We start from the raw sequence: 18,207 nt of genomic DNA on the forward strand, positions 1-18,207 counted from the left end.
TTTCCTCAGAATGCTTGTTTTTGATTCCTGATGATTGGATGCACTGACTTTATGGCTTTTTCTCCCTACTTCTTTTTCCTCTTGATTTTGCCCCAGGACACAGTTACATTAAATTTTAGAGTGGTCCAAKGTGCAGTATGTAACTGAAGGCACTGTGCAGCATCTTTGGGATGTTAATAGTCACACAGTCACTAGGGAGGGAAAAATTCAGGTCCCTGGGAGACAGGAAGCTCTGCTTTTTGGAGGACTTGTGGTCGTGTGATGAAATAGGCTAGGACTAACACCCCTCTCAGTGCGATAAATCAGGAGTGATTTTTTTTTGAACTAACAAGGGGTCTCAAAGAGATAAAAGTAGTGACAGGAGAATCATTGCCCTTCTCTCTTGAGAGCAGACAGTTGGTTAAATTCCTTTGCTCCTCGGGCAGTGCTGAATGCCATGAGGTGATGGTTGGGTCTGTGGGGAGTGGGGACAGTCAGGATGTGAATGTGCAGMTGTTTCTGCCCAGTGTCACCCCTGCTGTGGCTCACCTTTGCTGCCAGAGCACTCGTTCCTCTCTCTTCTTTTGTAACTCAGATCCTCACCTACACACATTTGCAGCTGAGATTTGTAAAGGACAATTTGATGCTTGAAAAGGGGGGAATTACTTCACAGCTCTACCTGTTGTCGGTGCAACTGCTTGACAACCTGGCAAGAATTCCTTTCTCTCCTTGCCTCTGGTTCTCTTTGTCAGTAAAGAACAGAACATGTATAGTTCTAAGTGCTGAAAATCAAATACTGGCGTGATATATTAGCTTCTCTCTCCCTGCCCCCCAGTGTTCTAAATATGGCTCTACTTTGAAATTAAGTGCACTACAGAATATTCGGTTGCAGCACATTGCTGGCATACAGTTTATAAATTGTTAGTGTTTGGCAGCCCTTGGTTTTTAAATTCCTACTGATCACAAGTAGCTGGCACTAATCAGCTCCAATAGAGTTACGGTACTGTGTACCTTCTTAAATGGCTGGAGAGGAGATATACATCTAAAACCCCATTTATAATAGCCACATGTCAGAAACACTTTACTCTGAGCAGGGTTTTTATTTTACTTTTTACATCTCTCACATTTTACATCTGGTTCAACAGTTCTGAAGGAAACTACATCTGATGTGATAGCAGGAGATCTATATCACACATCTCAAAACCTGCCAGAAATGCAATTTAAATATAGTTTTGGACAGAGTAAAAGAAGTATTATTGGTATCAGATGTTTGGGCAGCGAGAAGTTGAGCTCCATCCCCCCCTTGATTTTTTTTTCGTACAGAAGGAAATCATAATGTGAAATCCTAGTTCTGCTAAAACTTGTGAGAGCTTTGCTGTTGATTCCAGTCCTCAGTTTCACCTTGCAGCTGTAAAGTACCTGCCAAGTTCAAGCAAAACCGTGTAGCTGGAGCAGCAAAGACAGACCTGGATGTGGCCTTTTGCAGAGATGAGCAATGGTTTCAGTGGGGATAACAACCAGCTGTACAGTGTCACTGACTCCAGAGTGATCTTCTCCAGAGCCACAGAAGGTTTGGGGAGGGCAGGCTGGTTCTGCTGCACGTCACTTCATTCCAGTTTATTTTCACCGTGCAAGTTTAGAAATATCTGAAATTTCAGATAATCTAGTTCAAGTCAGGGGTTTTATGCCTTGGTCATCTGAGAGTGCACATACCACCTGAASTGAGCTTCAGGATTTGTGGGAGTCATTCATCAGCAATGGAAGGAGAACACRACCTGCTGGCTGCGTCTGTCACAAATTAGCACCTCCCGTGGCTGGCGTCTGMAGGGGCTGCCTGCACGTCCTCCACACGGGGCAGTGGGCTTAGTTGCCTGGAAATAGGAGAGCCTGTGCRTTAAAGAGCTGTAATTTTAAGATTGTTGGTACTTGGGGTTTGCTGAAAAACAGACCTTGCTGTTGCAGGGCACTGCTAATGACAGCTGTCAGTCAAAGCTTGGGAATGTGCTGGGCCACTTGTGTGTCAGCAGTGTGCCAAAGCACCCATGCTTGGTCATAAATGTGTTTGGTTCTTGTGCTGGGTGCGTAAGAAATGTCATTGTGCGAGTCTGGGGCTGTCTGAACACACAGACCAAGAGCCACTTGGTTATAAAGCTCCTAATTGTTATTATTTCCACATTCTGGAGCCCTAACGAGGGACAGGGCCCGGCGTGATGGACTCAGTRAGAAGATGATCTTCAGCTCTTGCTTTGAAGCACACCACGTTTTTGTCTCATTACTTCTGATCATAATCCAGCACCAAAAGAAATCAAAAGCTGCCTCTGAATTCGGTGAGAGCTGAGGGCACACGGAAGCTCTCAGGAAATGCTCGGTGTGTTGTCAGGATCAGGCCACAAATGTGTAACTCCAGCCTAGAAAACTCATTTCCTTTGAAGCTCAGTTGAGTGTTACTACTACACATCAGCATGTTGCACCACACAGAGTATATCAAATTTGATGTCATTTTTTTTTTCTTCCTTTTTCCCTGGGAACCTGTAAATATCCTTTGGTAGCAAAACCAGAGAGGAATAAATTCTCCTCGATGTATTTACAAATGTGAGAAGCTTTTCAAGTTGTATTTGCAATTCTCTTTCTTGCAATGACCTCTATTTTCATAATCCTTCATGGAATATCATGGTTTAAAGAGCTTTCTCTCCCTGCTGTTTTTGTTAAAAGGTTTTTGGTGTGATATTTGGAAAGTCAAATTCTGCATTTAAATGTTGTGTTTTCACAGATATAAATGAAAGAGACCATATTTATCTTTTCCCCCCTCTTTTCCCTTTCCCTGAGAACATCAAGCAATTCCCCTTTTCCGCGTGTATTGTTAACTAAACCGTGAGAGCATACAGCAGCTTTAATAGTAAAGCAATTGCGATTACATCTTGCTTGTAATTACATTTATTTCCTCACATATGTCCAAAAAGGCAAGCATTAGTTTGGCCTGTATAGGCATGTGCTAATGGCAAGAAAATCRTCTGGCAGCTTGACAGCAAGGAAAATAGCTTACAGTCACTTAGAGTCTTTCATGTCATGGACACTTGCGAAGGCTCAGAGCACTCAGGCTTTCCTTTGCATGAGTTTGAAATCGATTGCGTTCTGAGAGAGGGGGAATTTGCCACGTGCTGTGGATTTGCATCTAAATAATCCCAATGTGAAGGGATACAACTGGCGAGGTGTGCGAGCAGGAATTCGAAAAACCCGGTGGTGGCACCGTACAGGACTAATCCACAAATACCCTGGGCTCTGCTCTGCCTTAGCCTGCAGCYCTCCAGGGGGAAAAGGTGGGCAAATAAAGAGTCTGGAAGGGCTCACTTTTATCCCACATATCATCTCACTGATTTAATTAACCTCTGTGTACAGGACAGTGCAATTCAGAGTGACCCAGAGGGTCACAGTTTGTTCCTGTTGGAACAGGAATGSCAGCCCTGACATTCCTGGCACGGGATGACCACTCTTTTCACTTTTTAGCACAAACCTGGCCAGAAATTTTACAGACTGATTTATGACAAAGCTGAAATTGCATGCATTTTCTCAGTGMAGTAAAGTTTCTTATTGGAAATGATAAATGTAACAAAATTCTTCAGAAGCTGCATATAACATTTAACTGAGCACGTCCCAAATGCTCTCTGGGAAGAGCGAGATATTTTCCAGTGTTAATATAAGCCACAAACTAGAGCAATTTGCAAGCTTTTCTGAAACTAGAGGTATATTTGTATCTTCAGTGTAGTCTGCTTGTCTTTTACTGCTGTGGCTATAAAGAATCTCAAGAAATTCACTATTTTCTCCATTGGAATGAGTGCCTAGCCAGAACAAGTACACTCCCAGAAGGTACTCCTTGATCCCATGTTTGATCTTTGCCACATTTATGGGCACTCACAGGACATTTGATTGCCATTATCTGTGGTCTGTGTTGACACAAATCACATCCCCGAGCTGTAGAGATCATTACTGAAAATTTGGTCAAGAGCAGGTTAATACATGAACAAATGTTAATCTGCACACTCAACTCAGCAACTAATTGCACAAGCTTGCACATCATCATCAAATATGTCCCATTTGGTATTTTTCTTGCTTAGCTAAAGGATCCACTGCATAAATCCTGTGCCAGATGGTCAGACAGACAGACAGACACACGGATGGATGTACACTGGGTATCAGTGACCCAGCTTCACTGGCAGGGCTGGCGGTCCCTGAGTTCCCATTCCCAGATGAGCCTCCAGCTCRCTGGTTTTTGCTGAGTAATTGGGCTGGGACCAAACCAGGGGAGCCAAACCCTGCAAAGCTGGCTCAGCCCTCCGGGCAGCATGGACAAAAAACAGCAAAATAATGATGGGAGTTGTTCACTGGGTCTGGCCCTACTGTCTGCAAGGGCCAGGCATGTTCTTGTTTTCTTGGGGCAATAAAGTTCCCAGCAAATGATGGACACAGTCCTGGTCCTTTTTGTGGCAACCCTTGTCCTTTAGGTGCTCACAAAATGGGCTGTCATTAAATCTTTTAAAATGGAATTTTTGGGGGTAGCTGGATGCCACTCTAAGACTAAAACACAAGGCTTTTTTTTTTTTTTTGCTGTTTGATAGTTTAGTTTAGTTTTTGCTACTTTGTAGCTTCATTGTGTTTATTGTTCCCTGTCTCGCTCAAACCTCCCATTGAGCTAAAATCTTTCAACAGCAAGAGCACAGAGTAACTATAGTGAGTATTTATAATTTACCTCCCGGCATAGGAGGCTAAGCTTTCTCCTCCAAACATTATCAAGAAAGGTTGGATTAATATTTGCCATGGAAATGGGAGAATGGAGGAATCAGCATGGACACAATGATAAAACAAAGGTTCATGATCTGTGTTATGCTACAGAAATGAGGTTTGTCTTTTGGCTGGAATCGAGGTCAAATTACAACATTTGAGTACTGGGTGAGGAAAAGCAGAAGGTTGGACTGGAGTTTTGGTCTATTCTCTGTGCCAGAATTTAGGGAGTGCTGAGAAATCTGCCTTTAGATCTATTTCTGGATTTGTATGCTGTGTCTCTAGCAGTTATATTAGCTTTTTCTATTCTGCCATCTGAAAATGTTAATATTTAGGGGATTTTTTTCATAAAAACAGCAACAACATGGAAAATATTAACAGGAAACATTTTAGATGCTACAGGAAATTACAGCTGTGAAGAGTGTTTCATATTGTATTAGCAGGAGATTGAATGAGGCTTCTTCCCATCCAAACTTTGAAATCCGTGAAGAGGAGGAATGTCTCTGACTCTATGTACCTGATCTGAAGGGGTATGAAATCTATAAAGAACAGGTAGTATTGTTTGATTTGCTTTCACTGGCCTGGGAATCAGCAGATGCACTTAGGTTTTAAGGGAGCTGAGTTGCATAGCTGTGGGAATTGTGAATGGAGTGACAGAGACGTTGCAGCTGACAGGCTGATGTCCCAGCTGGGGTGCTCTCAGTGGGACACTCGTGTTTGGCAGGCAGTGTTTGCTCCTGCCTGGGATCCTGCTGTCCAAAGTGGAGGTTGGGGTGTCCTCTGTTGGCATTTCAGAGCTGCTCTTGCTGGACAGGGGGGCTGCAGAACTGCCTGAGTCTGCAGCTCACCATCAGCCTGGACCTGGCAAGATCAGAGTGAGCAGAGAGGCTCCCTGAGCTGCTGGTGAATGAAGCAGTGCTGAACTTCATTTTGGTGGCTACCTAGCCTAAGTTAGTCTGGTTATTTCAATATTAAATTTGCAGTTTCACGGTTTCTATCCCTCAAACATTGTGGTGACTGATTTGCTCTCAGATCCTGCCCATGTTCCTATATACGTAATTTATTTCTGACTTGGTTGACCTAGTGAGAATATTGCTGCTGGATGAGCCTTTCCATGAGAAGAAAAGAGCTGCTGGGTGAGTCTTTCCATGAGAAGAACAGCTCTGCTGGATGAGCCTTTCCATGAGAAGAACAGCTCTGCTGGATGAGCCTTTCCATGAGAAGATGATGTGCTCCTTTCATCCTGTTTAGAAATCTCCCTGGACTGAATGCACAGAAATAGCAGCAACAACAAAAATATAATTGAGGTTATCTCAAGAGAAATTCTCTGCTCTGGAAAGTGCATAAAATCAGAGATAACCTTTGCTGCTGTTGTGCCTGTCCTCAGGCCTGCAGGGAATCACCAGATTCCCTGTGAGCTGAAGAGCTTTGCTCTGTTTGGAGCCTCAGACTGGAGAAATCCACCCTGGCAGTGTTGGGAGTGTGTTGTTCCCYTCTCCCCAGGATCCTGCCCTCCCTGATATTCCCTCTGCACAGCCAGGGATGGCATTCCTCCTGCACGTGCCCACATCCACGGAACTGCTGCGCTCTGCAGCCTGAGAGGGGCGGAAATACCTGATCTGCCTCAAACTAACAAATCCCCCTGTGCTCAGAAATAAAACAAACCTCAGAAGGGGGGAAAGTTCATCTTCTGAAATCATCAGATGCTCTAATGCAGTTTCTTTTGAGCCGAATCCTGTTGGGCAGACAGCTATTGATGTGGTCCCCATTGTCACTTAGGTATTTGGTCTATTCATTATTTTCATTTATATTGTTTATGTAGAGCACCTAGAGGCCTGTGATAAGCAAATTTCRCCAAATAAAATAAGCCAACTTTAGTAGGTCAATTAGCATTCTCCAAAGATCATGCATTTTAGCAGGGAGTTTTGCAGTTTACTGCTGTTGTCTAAGGAGAAAATGGAAAGTAGACTCCTCCCCTCGTATGCAGTGTCAAATATCAACTCTAAATTAGAATGTTACTTATTCTTACTGAAACTGGGAATTCATTGTAYGAGCTGAGTAATCACAATGCTGTGCTCTGATTTCATTTCTGGAGATCATCCAATGAAAACAGCCTGTTGTTACCTACTGGGAAGAAATAGGCAAATACAGTCATGTCTCTAATATGTGTACACAGTATATCAGCGCTCTCCAGGTTGCTTGCTAAATGCAGCTTAAGRATGTTCTAAGATACAGACAGGGAGATTTGTAATGAGAACCTGTGCAATGTATTTCTGGTGTCTGCTGTTTTCTTTGTAGTTATAAAATCAATAAAACTTAGGTGTACCAGAGAATACAGCGTTGCAGGCTGATGGAAGTGGTTCTGATGGGGAATTTATTTTTGATTTGAACATTATGAGATTCCTACTTTCCCTATTTGCACAACTTCTGACTGTTTTATTGCCCCCTTCTCTTCACYTGGTTGTCCTCTTTTAGGGATCCTCTAAAATGCTTTTTCTTCTGCATAAGTTTTTGGTGGTTCTTTCCTGATGCCTCTCTGCTTAAAACTCCTMATTTCAGGGATCATTTGATTGTGATTTTTTTCAATACTGAGAGTCCTACCATAAAACCAATTAATTGGTAATATTGCCCACAGCAAGACAATACAACATTTATACGTTGTGTGCCATACTAAGTTTGTGCCTTTCATCCCAATTTATGAAGGTCAGCTTAAAATTTATGAAGGTCACCCCTAAAATTGGGTGTTTTTACCTTTATAGCTCTTCATCTGAGTGAGTGATCTGATCTGTACTCAGTTTTATGATTTCTAGTTCTATACTTCAGCTTGTTTATGTGTTTCTGGTTTGCTAACTTAGGCTTAATCTTCCTGCCAGACTCAGCCAGACCAAGCCATGTGAGGTTTCTGTCTTCACAATCTGCCTCATGTCTGCTCTTCCAGTCAGCTGTGTTTGGGAAGCTGACCTTCCCTAGAATCCACTTCACCAAATGGAATTTTTTGGTTTTTTTTGGCTAAGCTTGTTCTGACCAAAKAAGTCACAGAAGAGGTGCATGAGTGGGCAGAAGAGTTGGGAGAGAAGAACAGGGAATACAAGGATTGTTGCTGTCCTGACTCCTGGGTTCAAAGCTCATGATCCTGGGTGAATTCCAAATTCACACAGGGATGGAGTGTGGGAGGAGCTGTGCCAGGGTTTGSTCAAATCTGAAGGTTGGAGTTCAGMGGTTTGGAGTCTCCAGTTCTGGAGYTTTGCCTCAGGAGTCTCAGTGTAGGTGGTCAGCAAGTGTGTATGTTCAGGGGACATTTATCTTCCCTCTGGCACCACAGAGATGTCAATGACTTCAGGCCCTGAAAGGTGTCCAGGTTGATTTTGGTGTGTTCAGGCATGATGAAAAATGAATTGTTAATGAATCCATCAAAGTCACACAACTCTTGTTGGTCAGAGTAGAAAAAACAAACTGAAGAAAGGAGAAAYACCATGTAGAAGATGTCCAGGATGACTACAATAATGTAAAATGAGAAATATTCATTTTTTTTTTTTCCAAGAAATATGGGCTTGAGCACCTAAAGCGTTCTCAGCTCAGCTAAAGTGATTTTTTCCCTTGGTTGCTTGTGTTGTTCATCAACCTCATTTTACAGTGACTGTTTCTCTAAACCAGAACTTTTCCATTACAGTCACAGATATTTCTRCTTCCTACCTTATTTATTCACCAGTCATGCAAAAGTCCTCAAATGCTGCACTGCAGTCCAAATATTCCATTTGCAGTGATAATACTTGAAATATTTTGATTTGTGATTGCATTAAACTCTGAAAGCTTGTCCTCTGCTTGTGCCACAAAAATCATCCTTAAAAATGTTTCTGGTGGCTTCAGAACTTAATAATTCTTATCAGTGCTGAGAACYAAATCAAGAAAATTAGATACAAACCAACCAACTCCTTCCTAAGAACATCAGCTACATCCAGCTGCTAATGCTCTAGTGAAAGACTTTTAGTCCTAGAATGTGAAATACCCAGCCCAAGTCAAAACAAAACTGAGAACCAACTACCGTCCTAAATCTAGTGAGGTTTTATCTAATTTTTTTTTTTCCTGGGATATAATGAATTAAACATAGTATGAAATGCAAAAAGGTTACATTGAGACATATAATATTTGAAGGTTTAATTCATTTTTCTAGTGTATAAGACACAAGGCTATTAAATTTTTAAAGCAGTGATCTCCTGAAGTCCCTACTTTATGAGGGCTTTCTTCATAAAGATAAATGGTTTCCTTGCCAAATCAAATGCAGATTTGAAACAAATTAAGTTAATGTTCAATGGTACAAGGTAGAATGGATGGGGGAACTGTTTTATTTTGCATTGTAATAACCATATACACCTAAATCAATAGCTGTGGAAAAAAAAGGCAATAATATCACGTAACTGCAGGAAATGAAATATAGTGAGATGAAGGGGGGAGCGGGTTGCAGAATGAAAGGATTTGTATTGGAATAATGACATTTCATTAAAAAGGGAAGGAGTGCTATTGAATAGAAGTCCATACCAGTAAATTCTATTTCTTATAATAACACTTGAGATGAGTTAAAGTTGCCCAAGTATTGTGATAAAGTATCTTGCTGGATTCCTTTCTTATATTATGCTGTAATTTTACGTTAAAAGAAAAATTTGAAATGTTAAAGAGGCAGCGCATGTTTTCTAAAGTGCTTTCTATTTTTCCAAATGTTTCATTTAACTTGTTATATTATCCTGTGCTCCTGCAATCTGAGCAGGAGGAAGTTTATCAGTTTCGTTCTTCTGTAAGCTCGTATTAACAAAACAAAACAAAATGTGAATCTGGCAGTGGTGAAAGGCATTGGATTGAGAGTCCTGGGGATTAAAGYCCACTATTTATCTGCAGCACGGGCTCAGGCTGGTGAGTAACAATGAGGGCTGAGAGAGGGTGAATCTCTGCAGCACAGGGATCAGATTCCTGGCTGGTGCAAATCAGCAGCAGCCAGTGCTGATACGCTGGGTAATGGTACTGAACWGGACTGGGTGCAGCCTTTTTCAAAGTATTTCACAAAGAAATTGTTGTTACTCTGAAGTCAATGGCAAAAATCCCATTGATTTCATGGAAGYAGGGATTTTAACCTTGTTTTTATTGTGTGTCACCCTGAAGTCTCCCTGAAAGGCTCTCCAGATAGAAAGGAAAATATTCCATGTGCTTCACTTCAGTCTCTTCCCCGATTTGTTTCRTTCTTTTGAGGTTGCCCACAAAAGGGAGCGGTTCCACTGGCTGGGCAAACTGAGAGACACATGTGGCTGCTAGAAAAAACACCCTGCCGTGTGCCAGATCAAGAGGGGTTCATTAGAGGGACAAATCCATTTTGTTCTGTTGTGGGAAGAGCGTCCGCTGGAACAGGAACATGGGTGCATGGGCACCTCTGTTGAACCTCTGCCAAGCAATCATCTGGAAAATCACTTGTGGTGCTAAGAGGTGCATGGGATTGTAAAGAAAGTGAGATTGACAGTGTCATAACACTTGGGTATCAGTGATAGAAACACTGTGGAGTGTGGATGTCCTCTGTGTCAGAGCTTCTCTCTGCCATTCCCAGATGCAGGTTACATCAAAGTGTTTTTATCCCTTTCAGGTTTTTGAGCTCTCTCTTGTACCAAAACCTTGGAAATGATGCGGCAGCAGGGTCTCCGTGAGATGGAAACAGAGCTAGACCTGTATTTTTATATTTAATGGCAGAAAGTTTAGAACTTGACTGTAGTTCATAGAGTTGCTCATGGTTGGGTACAGAGGAACCCACCCTGAGAATGTGGTAGCTCCTTGTGGCATTCTCRTACCACAATATCATGTCACAGTCTGGTTCCTGTGGTGTATTTCTGGCAATTAAAGAAATCAAGTGATGCTTCACTTAGATCTCCTGGGCTCATTATGCAAATTTAATGTRGTCAGAAATGCATGAAAATCCAGAGGACGTTTGGATAAGACTTAGCTTTTCATTCAGGGCCTTAGAAGTTGTTGCATCTCCCCGTCATAGAAGAGGCATTTTTTACACAGGGCTCGTGACTGAAATCCTTTTGAGCAGACATCAGAACGATCCCCCGTGCACAGTTAAAGGATGAAACTTGTCCATACACACRGAGCTCAGCATCCTCCTGTCCCCAGTGCAATTTGCATCTTTGCTGTTCCTCCTTACAGCCAATGAGCCATCCCTCTGTGCGAGCCAGTGGGGGGCTTGCTTTGAGTCATTTTTGTCCTCATGATCAGCTATGTGCCTCACTTGTTGCTTCATTTGTTTCAATAAGAACAGGCAAAGCATTCTCAGGCAAATTTGAGACCCCATTCAGTTTGAAGAGCCTCATCCCTGTGAGCATTATGAGAGGTGCATGGCTGTGCTCGGGGTTGTCTCAGCTCCTTGGTCTGCTTCAAAACAAGATCCAAAGAGGAGCTCACTGGAGCAAATTGGCTTTTCAGAGCTGCATATTGTGATATTAGTACCCATCTCTGCCAGCAGGAACCGTGTTGCTAAAAATCCTAATAATGTACCTTACCTGAGTGTGTAACAGGCTGCACTTTTCGTGCAAAAAGTATCAGTTTCAGGAACGTTATTTATATTCTCTCCTTTCATACATTCATCAGCTAAGGTGTCACCAGATTTTTGCCAAGGGGCTGGGGTAACTGATAGCATCTGAGGAGATTTGGCTGTCTCCCACTCAGGATATGAGTGAAATGGTTTGCTCAGTGAAATGAAATATTTTTTTAAAAAAATAAAGAAGGCCACCAAATATATCCAGGTTCTCAAATAAAATGCCACAGGGAGTTTTATTTTAGAATATGTACAACTAATCAACCTCTGATTTGTGCATTGCTATCACTTTTTCTGGTCTCTGTTTCCTCTGGACAGGACATTTGGGATGTGATCCTTTCAAGTTACTTTTAATTTTACTCCCCATGAAATTAATTATTGACAAGTCCTAGAATCTGAGCCACTCTAAGCAACTGTTCATGGATTTGTCTTGTACCCTTACCAGTAAAATTCACAAGTTGTGTTGTACTATGAATTATATAAGTCAGTTGGAAAAAAGAAACAGTGCTGCATGGTTTATCTAAATAATAAACACAGTTGTAATGGCAAACATTCACTCTGAACTTTCCAGCAACATCTTGTAGCATAAAAAAATTTACTGCAGAAATTCTCAGATAGTGTTTTTTAGATAATGGCTAAATGTAAGAATTTCACTGTGTTGCAGGAACAGTAAAAAAAGATGAAATATATTGAATAAAGATTTTATTGTGAGTTATTTGCTCAGCTCTGTAGCACCATCATTTTTTTCTCCCTATATAAAAATAATGAAGTCAATAAATGTGTTTAGGTGACCTCTGAGGCTTACAAAAAGGATGTTATGAGATGGGTGAATAGTGGATACAGTATTTCATTCAGATGCCGAACAGCTGTTGTGCTAGACAATGCTGGCATCCTATTTTTCACCACTGGTGCTGATGCAAATTGTGCTTTGATTATTTTTGTGTTCTGTCATATTGTGGGAATGTGAAAAAGTCTGTTGGCCTGCCAGGCCTGGTGTCCCACCTGGCTGTGCCTTTTGCTGATGTGAATTGCAGATGGACACTCAGTGACCAGTGTGGGATTGGCCTGGCCATGCTGATCACCAGCCTGTGGTGGTCACCTCTCTCCAAAACCATTGGGCATTGGTGTTCTGATGATTTCACAGCTATGTGACAGAGGTATGAATGSTTACCTGGCTTTTGTGCCTCCCTCCCAAAGTAGATTTTGTTTGAATGCGTTTATGAACATCTGGGCTCTGTCCTGACCCCATCGCTGTGGGCTGTTAATTGTTCCCTCTCTTTTCCAAATGAGTGATCCCAGCTTGCTGCACATCACCTCAGAGAGCAGCAGAGATTTGTAAGGGATCAGAATCACTTGTGACTGTTACAGAACATCCCATGGATCACAAATGGGACGGGAGGGCCCTTTCTCTGCCCTTTTTCTGCCCTTTCCTGGGTGCTGATCCTATGAGATTGCCTGCCCTGGTGCCTGTCTTGTCATCAGTGCTACGTGTTCACAGAAACTGTAAACGTGTTTTTCAAGGAAAGACACAAATTAGCACTTTAGGACTAATTCTTATGCACATTTAATATCTATACCTGCTGTGACTTTTTCCTTTGCAGGATGATGAAAAAGGAAATATGCATTAACTTTAACAATTAACAATGTGATGAGGATTCTGTGTTTGCTTAACCACGTTTTCTATATATTTTCTCTGAGTTCAGTACTTATTTTCTTTTCAGTCTGTAGCTGTTCACTAAGTTCAATGCCAAGCATCTCTGCTTTATCCAGTGCAAGTACTCCAGACAGCCCACCAGAGTCCAAAATTCAGTTTCTCCAGCYGCTGAATTTTAAAAGAAACTGGCTGCAAATACATTTTTCAAGAGAYGCAATTTTTCTGTTTTCCTTAGAAAAGATTTACAGGACTGGGCCTCTAAGGAGAGAATTTTTAGTTCATGTATCCTGTCAAGAGTTGCAAGAAGTCAGAACCAAATCCATCCTCCTCAGCTGGTGCTTGGAAATCCAAGGAGACAAATCGTGGCATGGGGTGACCCGTGGGGACAGGTGTCAGTTTGCTACCTCTGCCCAGAAGTGCAGGACCCCTGAAAGGGATGAGGGTCTGGCTCACAGTTTTGCATTTTTTTCCTCATGGAATCTGCCTGAGCCGTGTTTAACCAGGGGCACTGAGCCCCAAGGGAGAGCGTTTCGAAAATAATAGGGCCYGGTGTTTTCTTCCCTGTTTGTTCGTGTCAATCTGTGGGGTTTTTTTTCTAGTGTGAGCTGCTTTATGAACTTAGAAGGAATGATTCCCAAACCTCTTTCTTTTCCAGAACCGGTCAGGTTTGCTGCACTTCTCTCACTTGTGCTCTGGGATGGTACTGACAGTGGAGRACGGATTTTTAATTAAAGGGAAAAAAAAGGTATTAACAAATACTTTACATCAAAGCAACTGGTCTCTAACCTGAGCAGCCCAGGATGCTTGCCCCTGCTAGGCTCCTGGACAAACACACTTCAGCACTGTGATCTTAAGAGGTTGAAGTATCTTTCAGACAAGCTCATTCCTTAGACTTAATTAAAACCTAGTTCGCTCCTTTATTCAATTTATGAGGCCTAGCCAGTAGGATTAAGCGATTACAGGCAAAAAGCCCCATTTGTGAAACACTCATAAGCTCAAGCTGCTAGACTGCTCAGTTGTACTCCATTAAATTAATAAGGAATGAATAGACTGATCCATTATGAATAAAGCTGTGGGGAGCCTCAGCATTGCCTCAGACTCTCTGCACACTCCTTAGAGAACATTTGTGCAAAATGATTATGTTCATATTCATTCAATTGGAATTCTATAAAAGTGGAATGCATAAATTACTCTAAAGATGGGGAGTTTATCTTAAACATTAACTATGTGTGTGAATTAATAAGACTATTATAAAACCATTAGCATTCAGTGTATTTACCTACGTATGCTGCATACCTAAACTAAATTCAACAATTGCTCCTAATTGCTATTCTTGTTGTGTGATCAAGCTGTGGCTCATTTTCCCTTGTAGTCATAATATTTATGAATTGCAGTTTTTCCTGTTAAAACTTCTCAATCTCCTCTTTCCTTCCCAGCTTTTCACTTGCTCCTGCAGTTTTTTGCGTCGGGAAGTGAAATATCAACAGATGCTTACAGATGTGTTAAAATAAAACGTTGGTTATCACCTGGAAATGCACACATTGTCAGAAAAACATTTTTCTTTTACAGAGTATTCAGTGAAGGAGGATGGCAGTGACTCCTGGGTCAGTGTCCCCTGAATTTTCTGCTGTTCTGTTCAGCAGAATCTCACTTTCAGCATGCAGAGAGTACAAAACTCCTCCACTGTTCTTTGCCGTGTTGTGAACATGCACAGCCTTCTTCTTCTGGAAGAACTCCAAAYAAAAGGTAAAAAGCAAACCCCAAAACCAAAATAAGGGGGTAGCATGATGAAAAAATCAATTTTTTTAGAGGACTTGGCATACAAGGAGTTAAAATGAATAAACAGGGGTTAGTTGCTCAGGTTATAAAAGCAAGTGCTCAAACAGCCAGTGGCAGGGGTGTGCTGCAGGGTGACAGCAGGGCTCAGGGCTGAGCTGGGACAGACTGAGCAGGGAACTTTCCTCCTGCCCTGCATCTCCCTGCCCATCCTTTGGCTCTGTCTGACAGAGCCACTGGAGCAGCACATCCTGTGGGGTTGCTGAGTGGATTCACCAGAGACTGGGCTGGAGCAAAAAAMCTGCATTATTTGGGCTGATTGGATGTGATCTGTATGAAATGGCACACGGGGGTACCTGGGCACGGTGTTATTGCAGAGCTGCTCCCGAGCAGAGTGAGGAAGTTTTGTGTTAACACAGGTTAGCCGGCGTGTCTGACCTTCATTGTTCCCCCTGGAAACAGTGACAGTCTATTAGAGCTCCACCAGGGATATCACTGTCTCACAGCAGCTCTGAAAATCCCCCAGGACACTCCTGGAACAACAACAATTCTGCAAGAGTTCACACAACGCTAGAGCTCTGTGAAATGTTTGCAACAAATCTCGCCTGGATTGGAGAGGGGGATGTGGCAGGAAGGGGGAGAGGGTTTTGAGAGGAGAATTAACCTTGGAGGCAAGTCAGACCAGGTGGGACTTTTACAGCAGCTAATTCTCTTGAAATGGAATAGCCAAATAGATAAAAGAAGGTAAAAATTAGGGTTTTTTTTTAGCTTAATCTTGCTTCTGAAGTAGAATATCAACTTTTAAATCTGGATTTTGAAGTGAAAGACAAAGAATTTAAACAGTGGAACTCGGAGGGGCTAAAAGCCAAAGAAAGCAATTTTCAGCTGAACATTTAGGAAATGGAGTGACAGAGTTTTAAGTCAGCTTATAGGAAGTAGAAGCTGAATCAAAGTATGATTGCCTTTGATAWAAAAATAATGCTATGCATGGGGAAGTCTGTAGATTTTTACACATTGAGTAGCTGCTAAAATCTGTTTGTGGCTGTACTTCTAGAATAAAAGGGTAGGAGTAAAAGAACTCTTAGGTTGACCACTGGATTTCTTAGACCTGATCTTCTCCTCTTTGGTTCCATTATCCTTTCCAACACGTTGTACCCCTCAGTCAGTCCTGTGGTTGTGTGGTTTGTCCTGGCCTCAAACTCAGCACAACCTGTGAGTCCCCACAAGGGCACAGGTGATGCCTGAGCTGGGATAACCTGGCCCAAGTGTGCGAGGATTCAGGAAAGATGAACAGGGACTCTGCTCAGGGTAACCTCAGCTTGCTGCTCTGCAGATTCCTCACCTGGGGGGTGAACCTCAAGGCACAGAGTTACTCGATGTCATTAGGGCCCCTGGATGGCTTAATCCAGGCTTGATCGAAAGGATTAATAAATGAATTCTTGACAGAGCCAGCATGGGGAGTCTGTATTGGAGAAAGGCTTATTCCTTGGCCCAGCTCCAAGAGAAACTAATCATCATGAACTTCATGCAGATTTACGATTTTTCTTACTATAGAATTAGGCCAGCGCTCTCTGGCAGTGCTGGAAAGCCTGAAGAAAAAGGGAAAGCCAAACACACCCAGGACAAGCACTGCATGTGGGCTGCTTTCCTTGAAATCCTTCCCTTGGATTTTCTACATTTTCACGGAAAACTGATGTGAGAGCACTATCATGTATTAAACCAGATAGAATCGTTCTGCTCCTCTCAACTCCAGGAGACAGAAATATCATACAGTCTTATTTTTTCCCAGGGAGATGATATCACAGAATAAAGTGATAAGAAAGAAAGCTACCGTGATAGTATGAAATATGTCCACTGGCTGCCTTCAGCACAGTAATCTTTTATGTTCAAACTATTACTCAAAGTAGGGATTATTGAAATGCTGTTCTTCTGTGGTGCTCTCTTGGGTGATCTATGGAAGCCTGTGGAAGTCAGTGAAAAGAATCTTATCATTTCTTCTTGTTCCTTAAAAAAAAAGATAACAAAATAATCTATCTATTAAACTTCAGAACCCATATATATATATATATATATATATGTGTTGGAAATGCAGTATGATAGTGGGGGTTTAAAAAGTGCTGTTTCATTATCAGATTTCTAATAATCTTATAAAATATCTGGGAAAAAAGGGAATATTGCAACCTGTTCATCCAGAATTTTGAGCTTTCTTTTTTTATTTTTTTTTTCTATTAGAAGCTAGTTGAAGACATTTTGTAATCTATTTCTAATACTGYATTTGCAGATATGCTTGGATTTGTTAGGTTATCTCCTAGTCAGAGGATTTTGTTAAACAAGGTTGTGGAATAGTCATTAAAATGAAAACCAAAGCTTTGTCCAGGAGCTTTTCTTWGGCCTTGAGATAGCTTTTTGCTTTTTCTTTTTAATGCTGAATTTTTCACACTAAAGCATTATTTTCCTGCCTCTTACACACGAAAAAGGACATAATGAGGGGACAGAGATAATACAGGGGCTGGGGAATTCTTTCATTTTATAAGGCAGCARACCAGTGGTCTGTAAGATCCAATATCTATCCCAAAAGAAAATTAAAATCTCTTGGTCAGCCAGGCAGTGCGAGATGACCACAATTGTGCGATCCCTGTTCATGGTTWGGGTATTCCTAGAGCCATGGGGATTGTTAATCCTTGTGACTTAAGCTAAATAGTCTGACTACAGATGYTCCTACTTTGTGGATTCTGTGTTATTTGGATCTCATTAGTGTGTGACAGGGTTTATGGGCTGCACGGTGTGTGATGTGTGACTGGGGCTKCGAGGGCAGGGAGTGCCTCCCATTGTGGGGCTGTGTAAAGGCTGAGTTCGCTTCGTGCACATGCTCTAATTAGGCATGAAATCTAAGATCAGCTCCTTGAAAGACAGATTTGATAAATGGCAATACGCTGGATAATGCCCTCATGAGTATATGTGTCCCAGGATATTCAGTTTTCCTGTGTTGCAATGATATGTATGGATTTTGCATACTCGGGACCACTGATTCCACCATGGCATGGAAAAAGAGAAGCCACTGTATGTGGAACTGAAGAATCATTTCCTCCTGTGCTCAGGACAGGTATTCATTTAACAATTTGTCATAGAAAATGAAGCAATGATTTTCCTAATTATGAGACGAGGAGAGAGACCTATTTATTGTCATCTTCTGTGACCYTTTTGGGCAGTATAGATCACTTGCTTCCTTTAAGATCGTTTGATGGAGCATTCCTGTCCAGCTTCCTCACAGAGATTCCTTCCTTGTCTCAGTGAAGCACCAGGTAATGATCTGGACACACTTAATGGACTTATCTCTAGATGTTTTGCATTCCAGTGTTAACCACTGTATGTGTGTATCTTCCCTTTTGGAAACAAGAAAAATTCCAAGGAACAGCACCACCCATGCTTAAACATCACAGGAGTCCCAAAG

General features: G+C 41.9%; 1 long non-coding RNA gene across 1 annotated transcript in view; it reads left to right on the top strand.

Annotated features, from left to right (window-relative positions):
• The window catches only part of LOC130577275 (uncharacterized), a 36,086-nt gene that overhangs the window by 1,498 nt on the left and 16,381 nt on the right, over nt 1-18,207 (top strand). Inside the window, exon 2 of the long non-coding RNA XR_008965750.1 lies at nt 14,550-14,726. This is a non-coding gene — a long non-coding RNA (uncharacterized LOC130577275). The remainder of the gene's footprint in view (nt 1-14,549; nt 14,727-18,207) is intronic.

Source organism: Malurus melanocephalus, unplaced genomic scaffold (genome assembly GCF_030028575.1).
Source record: "Malurus melanocephalus ecotype Western Australia unplaced genomic scaffold, MMel_1.1 scaffold_173, whole genome shotgun sequence".
NCBI lineage: Eukaryota > Metazoa > Chordata > Aves > Passeriformes > Maluridae > Malurus > Malurus melanocephalus.